The sequence below is a fragment of the Ovis aries genome, chromosome 17 (genome assembly GCF_016772045.2).
Source record: "Ovis aries strain OAR_USU_Benz2616 breed Rambouillet chromosome 17, ARS-UI_Ramb_v3.0, whole genome shotgun sequence".
NCBI lineage: Eukaryota > Metazoa > Chordata > Mammalia > Artiodactyla > Bovidae > Ovis > Ovis aries.
The window spans coordinates 43,472,037-43,484,551 of NC_056070.1; positions in this window are offsets into that span (position 1 = coordinate 43,472,037).

Below are 12,515 nucleotides of genomic sequence, written 5' to 3' on the forward strand. Positions count from 1 at the left end.
AAAAATGAGAGGATGTGTCTACTCAGAGAAGCAGTAGCAGCCAAAATACCGTGTTAATCTCTGGCTCTTCAGGGGCTGACCATGTGAAATTTAGGAGTGTTTCATCTCATTAGAAAACTTCTCATCTGCAAATTAAAGGGATTAGATTCTAGGGTTTGATCCTAATGATTCTAAAAAGTCTGGAGTTCAGATCATCTTCATCTTTGGTCTGCTTTGTTTCATAATTCTATAGTCACGTGGCAGGAGGATTTGTGTTTGCTTAGGCTTTGTTTAACTTTTTCAGTTATTTCTCAACCACCCATCTTAGATGTGAGGTTAACAGTCTTACGTTTGCCCATAATAAGTCAATGATAGAGCATGTGCTATCAGATCTTTTTAAAGCGTCATATGGACAGAGAAATCCAGTGACTGAATTTCACATGCCAATCTCTCTCCCCAAGTTCTATGCAAAAATAATGCTGCTGACTTTGCCATTCATGTTTCCTCTGTTTTGTTTAAAACTCCAAGAACCCTATTTCCTTAAATATCTCTAAAGGAAGAAATAAAAACTTAAACAAAAAATGTCCAAATTTGTTGGGTCAGTGAGACTATCTAAGAAGGAATTATTATGGTATTAATAAGTTAGTCATTAGGAAGTTACCATATGTCCCTGATAATAATAGCTAGCTTTTATGATATATGACTACTAGTGCACTCTTGAGATCAGAAAAGTTCACTAAGATGCAGAAAAGACAAAGTAAGGCTGCCATCTGCAAATATGGAATGACTTTTGCATAAGGACTTAACAATAAAGAGAGTAAAGTCTATAGATGTTGGTTCTGCATCTTATCCCACAGGGAAATTTTATAGCCAACAACCATAGCTACTATTATGAGTCAACAGCTGTGGCCTAAGAACTCTTGATCCATTATCTCTAATCCTTATAACACCAGAACTAAGTATGTCTAACTTATATAGAATGTAATTGAGGCCCAAGAAAGGTAAGTAATTCCTTAAGGTCACACAGACAATAAGCAAACAAGTAGAAGGGTTCATGTTTACCCAAATCCAAGGTTGTGTTTTTGGCTTCCCTGAAAACTAAGACTGTAAAGAATCTGCCTGTAATGCAGGAGACCAGGTTCTATCCCTGGGTTAGGAAGATCCCCTGGAGAAGGAAATGGCACCCTACTCCAGTATTCTTGCCTGGAAAATTCCACGGTAAAAGGAGACTGGCAGGCTATATATAGTCCATGGTGTCACAAAAAATCGGACATGACTGAGTGACTAACACACACACAAGGCTGTTTTTTATCCACTTTGTGTCACATGCACTCTGGTATTATCTAGGGTCTTAGTTCAAGAATTATCTTAAAGACCATAATGAACAAATGCAGTATTAAAAATGGCAATCATCAGGAACAAGGTAAGGATACTCTTTCTCAGCACTGCTTTTCAACATCATACTTGAAGTCCTATCTAATGCAATAAGACAAGAAAATTAAGGCTATGCAGATTGAGAGGGAAGACATAAACTGTCTTTGTTCACAGATAACAGATTAATCAATGTAGAAAATCTGAAGAAATCAACTAAAAAACTCCTGGAACTAGTAAGTGATCACAGCAATGTTGAAAGATGTAATGTTAATATGGTTAAGTCAGTCTCTTTTATGAGATAACAACAATGAACAAGTGGAACATGAAATTAAAAACATAATATAATTTATATTAGGACCCCTGGAATTAAATACTTAAGAAAAATTCAAAAATATTACAAGATCTGTATGAGAAAAGCTACAAAACTCTGATGAAAGATACCAAAGAAGAACTAAATAAATGGGAAAATATCTCATGTTCATGGACAGAAAGACTCAATATCGTCAAGATGTCAGTTCTTCCCAGTTTAATCTGTGAATTCAACAGAATCCCAAAGTCCCAGCAAGTTATTTTGTAGATATTGACAAACTGATTGTGAGGTGTATATGGAGAGACAAAGGATACAGAAGAGCTAAGTCAGAGAACAGACACTAACTCACTTTGAAACTTTGTATGAAGTTGCAGTAATCAAGACATCATGGTATCAGTGAAAGAACAGACATATAGCTTAAAGAAATAAAATAGAAACTTCAGAAGTAGATCGGTATAATATAATCAACTAGTCTCTGACACATTAATTATAATCAACTGGTCTCTGAAAAATAAGCAAAGGCAATACAATGGACTATCTCAACAACTAATGGTCCTGGAACAGCTATACTTCCACATATAAAATAACAAACCTAGACACAGACTTACACCTTTCACAGAGTAGAGGCCTAAATGCAAAAAGCAAACTGTAAAAATCCTAAAAGATAACACAGGAGAAAACCTAGACTGCCGTGGGTATGGTGATGACTTTCAACGCACAATACCAAATTCACAACCTATGAAAGAAATGAATCATAAGCTGACTTCATTAAAATGTTAAAGTTTTGTCTATGAAAGACCATGTCAAGTGAGTGAGAAGATAAGACACAGACTGGAAGAAAATAGTTGAAAAAGACATAGCTGATAAAGAATGGCTATTCAAAATATACAAAGAACTCTTAAAACTCAACAATAAAAACACCAATACAGTATGCTGCTGCTGCTGCTGCTGCTAAGTCGCTCAGTCACGTCCGATACTAACACATATATATGGAATTTAGAAAGATGGTAACGATAACCCTGTATGTGAGACAGCAAAAGAGACACAGATGTATAGAATAGTCTTTTGGACTCTGTGGGAGAGGGAGAGGGTGGGATGATTTGGGAGAATGGCATTGAAACATGTATAATATCATATAATGAAACGAATCACCAGTCCAGGTTCAATGCAGGATACAGGATGCTTGGGGCTGGTGCACTGGGATGACCCAGAGGGATGGTATGGGGAGGGAGGAGGGAGGGGGGTTCAGGATGGGGAACACATGTACACCCGTGGTGGATTCATGTTGATGCACAGCAAAACCAATACAATATTGTAAAGTAATTAACCTCCAATTAAAATAAATAAATTTATATTTAAAATTTTTTAAAAAGATTATCTACCCATACAGAAAATGGGCCAAAGATCTTAACAGACACCTCCCCAAAGAAGATACATAGATGGCAAGTAACACATAAAAGTATTCAATATCATATGTTATTAACAAAGTACAAATGAAAACATCAGGGAGATACCACTACACACCTATTAGAATGACTGAAATCCAAAACACTGACATCACCAAATGCTGTCATGGTTGTGGAGCAACAGGAAATCAAATATACTAATGGCAGTAATGCAAAATGGTACAGACACTTTGGAAGATAGCTTGACAGTTTCTTTCAGAAGTAAATATACTCTTACCATACAATACAGCAATAGCCCTTTGTAGAATTCAAATGAAATTGAAAACTTCTGTTCACACACACACAAAAAAAACCCTGCACGTGGATGTTTATATTGTAGAAGCCTTAGTCATAATTGCCAACACTTGGAAGCAACCATGATATCCTTCAGTAGGTGACTGGATAAATAAGCTGTGATTGATCCAAACTAAAGAATATTATTTAACACTAAAAAAAAAAAAAATGAATTATTAAGCCCTGAAAAAACATGGAGGAAACAAATACATATTACTAAGAGAAAGTTAAGTTAATTTGAAAAGGCTGAATTACGTTATGATGCCAACTATATGACATGCTAGAAAAGGCAAAATTATGGAGAATATAAAATGATTGGCAGTAGCCAAGGGTCAGGGGTTGGGAAAGATGAATAGGAGCACAGAGGATGTTTAGGGCTGTAAAACAATTCTGTATGATTCTATAATGGTGGATACTTGTCATTACACATTCATCAAAACCCATAAACTATCCAATATCAAGAGTGAGCACCAATGGAGAAGAGTGATGAGCTAATATAGGCCATTGATTATGACAAACATACTATCCAGTGGGGATGCTGACAGTGGGGGATATCATATGTGTAGGGGGAGGGACAAGAAATATGTGGAAATTCACTGTGCTTTTGTTCAATTTTGCACCAAACCTAAAACAACTCTAAAAATACAATTTATTAATTTGAAAAAGACAGTGATCAATTAAAAAGTCATTTAAGCTGAGTATGATCTCTGTTCATTTCCAAATCAAACCATTCAATATCACAGTAATCCAAGTCTATGCCCCAACCAGTAATGCTGAAGAAGCTGAATTTGAATGGTTCTTTGAAGACCTACAAGACCTTTTAGAACTAACACCCCAAAAGGATGTTGTTTTCATTATAGGGGACTGGAATGCAAAAGTAGGAAGTCAAGAACACTCGGGGTAACAGGCAAATTTGGCCTTGGAATAAGGAATAATGCAGGAGAAAAGAGAACGCACTAGTCATAGCAAATACCATCTTCCAACAACAGAAGACAAGACTTTACACACGGACATCTCCTGATCTTCTGTCAACACCAAAATCAGACTGATTATATTCTTTGCAACCAAAGATGGAGAAGCTCTATACAGTCAGGAAAAACAAGACTGGGAGCTGACTATGGCTCAGATCATGAACTCCTTACTGCCAAATTCAGACTTAAATTGAAAAAAGTAGGGAAAACCATTAGACCATTCAGGTATGACCTAAATCAAATCCCCTATTGTTATACAGGGGAAGTGAGAAATAGATTTAAGGGACTAGATCTGATAGACAGAGTACCTGATGAACTGTGGATGGAGATTCCTGACATTGAACAGGAGACAGGGATCAAGACCATGCCCATGGAAAAGAAATGCAAAAAAGCAACATGACTGTCTGAAGAGGCCTTACAAATAGCTGTGAAAAGAAGAGACGTGAAAAGCAAAGGAGAAAAGGAAAGATATAAGCATCTGAATGCAGAGTTCCAAAGAATAGCAAGGAGAGATAAGAAAGCCTTCCTCAGCGATCAATGCAAAGAAATAAAAGAAAACAACAGAATGGGAAAGTCTAGAGATCTCTTCAAGAAAATTAGAGGTACCAACGGAACATTTCATGCAAAGATGGGCTTGATAAAGGACAGAAATGGTATGGACCTAACAGAAGCAAAATACATTAAGAAGAGGTGGCAAGGATACACAGGAGAACTGTACAAAAAAAGAGCTTCACGACCCAGATAATCAGGATGGTGTGATCACTCACCCAGAGCCAGACATCCTGGAATGTGAAGTCAAGTGGGCCTTAGAAAGCATCACAGGAACAAAGCTAGTGGAGGTGATGGAATTCCAGTGGAGCTATTTCAAATCCTGAAAGATGATGTTGTAAAAGTGCTGCACTCAATATACCAGCAAATTTGGAAAACTCAGCAGTGGCCACAGGACTGGAAAAGGTCAGTTTTCATTCCAATCCCAAAGAAAGGCAATGCCAAAGAATGCTCAAACTAATGCACAGTTGCACTCATCTCACACGCTAGTAAAGCAATGCTCAAAATTCTCCAAGCCAGACTTCAGCAATACATCAACCGTGAACTTCCTGATGTTCAAGCTGGTTTTAGGAAAGGCAGAGGAACCAGAGATCAAATTGCCAACATCTGCTAGATCATGGAAAAAGCAAGACAGTTCCAGGAAAACATCTATTTCTGCTTTATTGACTATGCCAAAGCCTTTGACTGTGTGGATCACAATAAACTGTGGAAAATTCTGAAAGAGATGGGAATACCAGACCACCTGACCTGCCTCTTGAGAAATCTGTATGCAGGTCAGGAAGCAACAGTTAGAATCGGACATGAAACAGACTGGTTCCAAATAGGAAGCGGAGTACGTCAAGGCTGTATATTGTCACCCTGCTCTTTTAACTTCTATGCAGAGTACATCATGAGAAACGCTGGGCTGGAAGAAGCACAAGCTGGAATCAAAATTGCCAGGAGAAATATCAATAACCTCAGATATGCAGATGACACCACCCTTATGGCAGAAAGTGAGGAGGAACTAAAAAGCCTCTTGATGAAAGTGAAAGAGGAGAGTAAAAAGTTGGCTTAAAGCTCAACATTCAGAAAATGAAGATCATGGCATCTGGTCCCATTACTTCATGGCAAATAGATGGGGAAACAGTGGAAACAGTGTCAGGCTTTATTTTTGGGGGCTCCAAAATCACAGCAGATGGTGACTGCAGCCATGAAATTAAAAGATGCTTACTCCTTGGAAGGAAAGTTATGACCAACCTAGATAACACATTCCAAAGCAGAGACATTACTTTACCGAGAAAGGTCCATCTAGTCAAGGCTATGGTTTTTCCAGGGGTCATGTATGGATGGGAGAGTTGGCCTCTAAAGAAAACTGAGCACCGAAGAATTGATGCTTTTGAACTGTGATGTTGGAGAAGACTCTTGAGAGTCCCTTGGACTGCACAGAGACCCAACAAGTCCATTCTAAAGGAGATCAGTCCTGGGTGTTCTTTGGAAGGACTGATGCTAAAACTGAAACTCCAGTACTTTGGCCACCTCATGCAAAGAGTTAACTCATTGGAAAAGACTCTGATGGCTGGGAGGGATTAGGGGGCAGGAGGAGAAGGGGACGACAGAGGATGAAATGGCTGGATGGCATCACCGACTCGATGGGCATGAGTTTGAGTGAACTCTGGGAGTTGGTGATGGACAGGGAGGCCTGGTGTACTGCGATTCATGGGGTCGCAAAGAGTCAGACACAACTAAGTGACTGAACTGAACTGAACTGAATCCTTCAAAGTCACGAAGCTGTGTCGTTCTTCAGTTAGCTGCCTCGGTCGTTCAGCTCCGAGTAGTTCTCTTTTTCGTATACTTCCTGGACTATAGATTTTTCTGTGATTGTTGAGTGTAATGCTAGATATATGGTCAGTAAGAGCCACCCTAATTTATGCAAATTCCACCTGAGGACAGTATTTTTTATTTTTTTAATGTGTGTCCCTCCCTGTAAGTCTTCCTTTTCTCTCACATGTTATATTTGCAGCAATGTGATTTTTGCACAGGCAATAAAAGTCAAAAGGTATGTAATTGTTTCAGGCTCCATCTAACCTCAGGGAATGGAAAAGTATTAAAACATAAAGTACATAAGTACTAATGACGTGCAGAGAATAAAGAATACTAGAATTACTTTTCTTAGATTATGAAAAGGACACATTTCTGATATTTAAAATGGTTACATGAAAGAGAAAGGGAGTTTAGGCTCTTGCAAAGTACTGCTGTCATGTGAAATGTATTGTTGATACCTATGAGTCCTGGGTTTTTCTAACATTCTTAAGACTATGGAATCACCCAGAGCTTCCCAGGTGGCACTAGTGGTAAAGAACCTGCCTGCCATGCAGGAGACTTAAGAGATGCGGGTTTGATCCCTGGGTCGGGAAGATCCCCTAGGGGAAGGCATGGCAACCCACTCTGGTATTCTTGCCTGGAGAAACCCATGGACAGAGGAGCCTGGCAAGCTACAGTCCATAGGGTTGCAAAGAGTCGGACCTGACTGAATTGACTTAGCACAGCGCAGCACGCATGGAATCACCTTAAGTCTATAAAAAGAGAACTGCTACTATTTTGTTACGAGCAGTTAATAATGGTTTTAAGATAAACCCATTAGCTGTCACCATAGCACATGCAGCACAGCAAAGCTAAAGGCTTTCTCTGCTCACATTTACTCAAATGTCAGCCACATAGAATGGATTGAAGTTTCTATGGAAACCATTTGAGGTTTCAGTTGTTTCTCGGGATATTTCATTTCATTAATTGTTTGGAGAAAGGAGATATACATTACGGCTTTTCACTAATGACATTTTCCCTCCTGGTTAGAAGCTGGTGGGTGGAGTTACCACCTTGTTTTACCACATTTTTGGCAGCCCCCAGTTGCAGTTTCCCTGTGGATGAGAAAATGGAATGAACTGCTTCTAAAGCCTACAGATCCAACCCATCAGCAGTGACTGTTCAGACAGCATCTCTCTTCTCTGGCCTGAAAGGAAATTTGAAAGTCTGGTACCTAGAGATTTTTATAATGTATTTTCTCATTCAGGATTTATGGAGTTCTGCTTCCCTTGTGGCTCAGATAGTAAAGCATCTGCCCACAGTGTGGGAGACCGGGGTTCAATCCCTGGATTGGGAAGATCCCCTGGAGAAGGAAATGGCAACCCACTCCAGTACTCTTGCTTAGAAAATTCCATGGATGGAGGAGCCTAGTGGGCTACAGTCCATGGGGTTGCAAAAAGTCAGACACGACTGAGCGACTTCACTTCCATGAAATGTAGCCAATGCAGGATGTCAGTACAACTGTGATGATTGTATGAACCCAGCTAGCAACAACAACGTAAGGGGATGCATGGTCGGGGAGGATTTTGTGGCATTAATAAATCTTTCAGTGCAAAATTCAAGGCCGAAGAAAATAAAATATTTCAATCCAGACATTAGCTAATTAATTGCCTGGAGGAATAGAATCCCCTCCTGTACTGGGAAGAGAAAAGTTAAAAAGGAGAAAAGCAGCTCTTCAACCCAGAGGCGATACAAGGACTCGAATACACTATCGAGTGTCATGTTGTTCTGTAATCATATCAAAATATAGAAAACTTGTAGTAGACTACAAAAATATTAATAATAAAGAAAAGTCAACACAAAATAAAACTAAGAAGAAGGAACAACCACAAATGTTCCTTGGAATAACTGAGGGCAATATGGCTCTGAAGTAAGAGCTTAATTTACATCTCATCACAGCTACTGACTACCTAGGGTCTTAAATAATTTTCTTTCTCACGATGCAAGTCAGTTTCTTCATCTGCGGAGGGAGGAATACCTACCTTGCAAAGATGTTGTAAGGATAAGAGGTAGTGAGTAAGCATCCTTTTCATCAGTATATTCATTATCTGAAATCCTGAAATCATGAGGTTAGATGGTACATAATTTCCCATATCATGAAAAACATCACTAAAGTACTAATCTCTTATAAAATTAATATCCACTGAAACATTTCCCCGTTTAAAACTAGGAGCTTCTCAGTTTATGCTTGACAAACTTTAGCTGATTTAAATTTACAAAATCTCATGCATCACAGTACTCATTCAATGAGTACTGTAATGCATCTCTCAAGAATGTCCAGAATTTAATAAAGCATTCAAAAATGAGGATGAAAGACTGGAAAGGCTGCATAGCGGAGATGAGAGCCAGACTCTGCTGATTCAGATGGACCAGTTGTCAGACGCACAACCTCAAGCAAGTACCTCAACTTTTCTGTGTCTCAGTTTCCCACACACACAGCAGAAATAAGGATAATACCATCTCCTACAAGTGTTTGCATGAGGATTCAATAAAGGTAATACTTGTAAAGTACTTAGAACAATGCTTAGAAAATAAAAAACATGGGTGTTCATTACAATATTATAAAGTAAAAAAAAAGAAAAAAGAAAAGCAAATGAAACAACTCCATAGCAAAGTCATTTTATTCATTTTTATTTTTTAATTGAAATTTAGCTGATTTACAATGTTGTGATAATTTCTACTTTACAGCACAGGTTCAGTTATGGATATTTTTTTCCATATTTTTCCTTCATGGTTTATCACAGAATATTGAATATAGTCCCCTGTGCTACACAGAGGACCTTGTTGTTTGTTCATCCTATACATAATAGCTTGCATATGCTAATCCCAGCCTCTCAATCCATCTCTCCCCCCCTCACCCCTCCCCCTTGGCAACCACAAGCCTGTTCTCTGTGTCTATGAGCCTGCTTCTCTTTCATGGATACGTTCATCTGTGTCATATTTTAGATTCCACACATAAGTGATATCCTGTGATATTTGTCTTTGTCTAGCTTACTTCACTTAGATAAGTAATCTCCAGGCCCATCCATGTGGTTGCAAATGGTGTATTTCCTTCTTTGTTATGGCTGAGTAATATTCATTGTATATGTGTACCACAGCTTCTCTATTCATTCTTCGGTCAATAGACATTTGGTTGCCTCAATGTCTCAGCTATTGCAAATTGTGCTGCATAGCAAAATCATTTTAAAATAAAGTAAAATGATTATAAGCTAAAGAAAGAAAACCCAGAAGGTTTATGACAAGATCGTAGAAATAATAAATAATGATTTGACTATCACAGAACTTGAGAAGCATTTGTGAAGCAGACAAAGAGCTGGATTATTGTCATGATTATTTTCATACACACACAGGTGACCATGTGGGCTGTAGGACCGCTTGTATCCAGATGAGGCCTTGGCAGTTGGTTTCCCAGACACACCAGTGGGCCCAGCACCTGGGGTTCACAGCCTGTATCCTCTCCCTTCCCCGGCCCTCCAACCCCGGCCCGGACCAGGCTTGGTCTAGGTAACCTGGGCAGCAGCATGCTGTGTGACTTCAAGGTCAGGTCCCAGAAGACACTGCTGCCTCATCTCAGTCACTCCCTTGCCTGTTCTCCCCACACCTCCAATCCTCACTCTGGAGGAAAACAGCTTACAGGCCCCATGGAGCCCTGGGGAGAGCTCAAGTGGTGGGGACCTGAGGCTTTTGTCCAAAAGCCTGAGGACATCTGAGAACTCCTACCAACAGTGATGTGAGCTTGAAATCTCAACCCCAGCCCTGTGAAGCTCTCAGACAACCTCAGCTGCTCCCAACAGCTGGTCTGTGCCCACTGGGGAAAAAAGGGACAACCATGAAGTTGAGAATTATGTTTTATTTGGCAGACATCCTGATGATGTAAGCCTGGGACAGCCCTCTCAGATCACTCTGAAGGACCTCTTCAAAGAGGCAAGGGAGGAGCCAGGGTATATAGGAGCTTTTACAACAAACACCAGGTAGTAGGAACTTCTAAAATTACTGTTCGTCAAAGAAAACCAAATATCTCAAGTTAAGGAATTCAGAGCTTTTCTATGTTGCATTTTCTAGGGAAGATGCAAGAGTCTGGGCTCACTGAATCATTCCTCTGATGTACACCTCAGCAGTCGGGGGCCAGTATCCTGTGTTTTCTCAGCCTGAGTCACCCTGGGGTGCTTCAATGCAGGTTGGCTGCAGGACTGACTGCTGGATGGTAGGCACCCTCTTTCCATCCTGTGTTTCCTTAGGGCTCACTGTCAGGGTGGCTGTAATGTGGAAGGTGACAACATCCTTTGCTTAGTCATATGGCAGGTTTCCTCATTGACATCTGCAACCGCATGAGAGAGCCTGAGCCCAAACCATCCAGCTAGGTCCCTCTTAGCTGCTTGCTCCACAGAGACTGTATGAGATCATAAAGGTTAGCACTTACAGCTACTAAGTTTGGGGTCACTATTGTGTAGCAACAACTAACACAGAAATGAAGGAAGTGCTATGTGCTATTCTACAAAGTTAATGAGAAAAATTACCTCCCACGTAGATGCAGTATAGATGTGAGAGTTGGACTGTGAAGAAGGCTGAGCGCCAAAGAATTGATGATGTTTTGGGAAAGTGCAGTCACAGTCCCACCTCAAGGATGGGCAGTGACCATTCCTTCCATCTGCTTCTCTTTCCCCAGATTCAAGAGCATCTCACCAACTCCATGAGGGCAGGGAATTTTATTACTTTAATCACTTATTTACTAACAGATTCTCATCAACCAGAACCATGTCTGGTACTTAACAGGCGCTCAACATATATTTGTTGATGTGAGCTTAGAAAGTAAATTTAGTTTAAATGTTTTTTTTTTCCCCCATACCAATATTCCTGGGGTTAGGTGGCTGTTCTGTTAAAATTTCCTGACTCAGTAGGTTGTCAATAAACAGTAGCTATGATCTGAATGAAAACTTTTGTTTATATTGGGTTGACCAAAAAGTTCCTTTGAGGTTTTTTTTTTTTTTGGCAAGATGTTGCAGATATGTACACATATACACGCATAGTAACTCCTCTAAATATGAACAAGTTCCTTTCCAAGAACATGCTTGTTCAATTTGTTCATAAGTCCAACAAAGTTAGCCTAGGTACCCAACTAATACAATTGGCTATATAGTACTGTACTGTAAATAAGGCTTATAAAACTTTTCACACAAATAATACATTAAAAACAAAAAATAAAAACATTTTTAATCCTACATTACAGTATCTTGAAAAGTACAGTAGTACGGTACAACAGAGCTTCCCAGGTAGCTCAGATGGTAAGGAATCTGCCTGCAATCCAGGAGACCTGGATTCAGTCCCTGGGTTGGGAAGATCCCCTGGAGAAGGGAATGGCAAACCACTCCAGTATCCTTGCCTGGAGAGTTCCATGGACAAAGGAGCCTGGTGGGTCCATGGGTCGCAAAGAGTTGGACATGACTGAGGGACTAACACACACACACACACACAGTACAACAGCTGGCATACAGCGGCTGGCACTGAGTGAACAGGCAAGAAGAGTTACTGACCGGAGGAGGGAGAGGAGGTGGGAGATGGTAGAGGTGAAGAGTCATCAGCAACAGAGGGCAAGCTGCAAAGTCACTCACTCCTGACGTTGGTGCCATAGGTCTGGTTCCTTGATGGATTCAATTCTGTCTACCCTTGATAGCTTACAGTCAACAGTGTCAGATTCTTGATCTCCAAAGAAGATTTAGCTTCAGGACCAAGGACCAGGCTTGATCACTCAAGAGC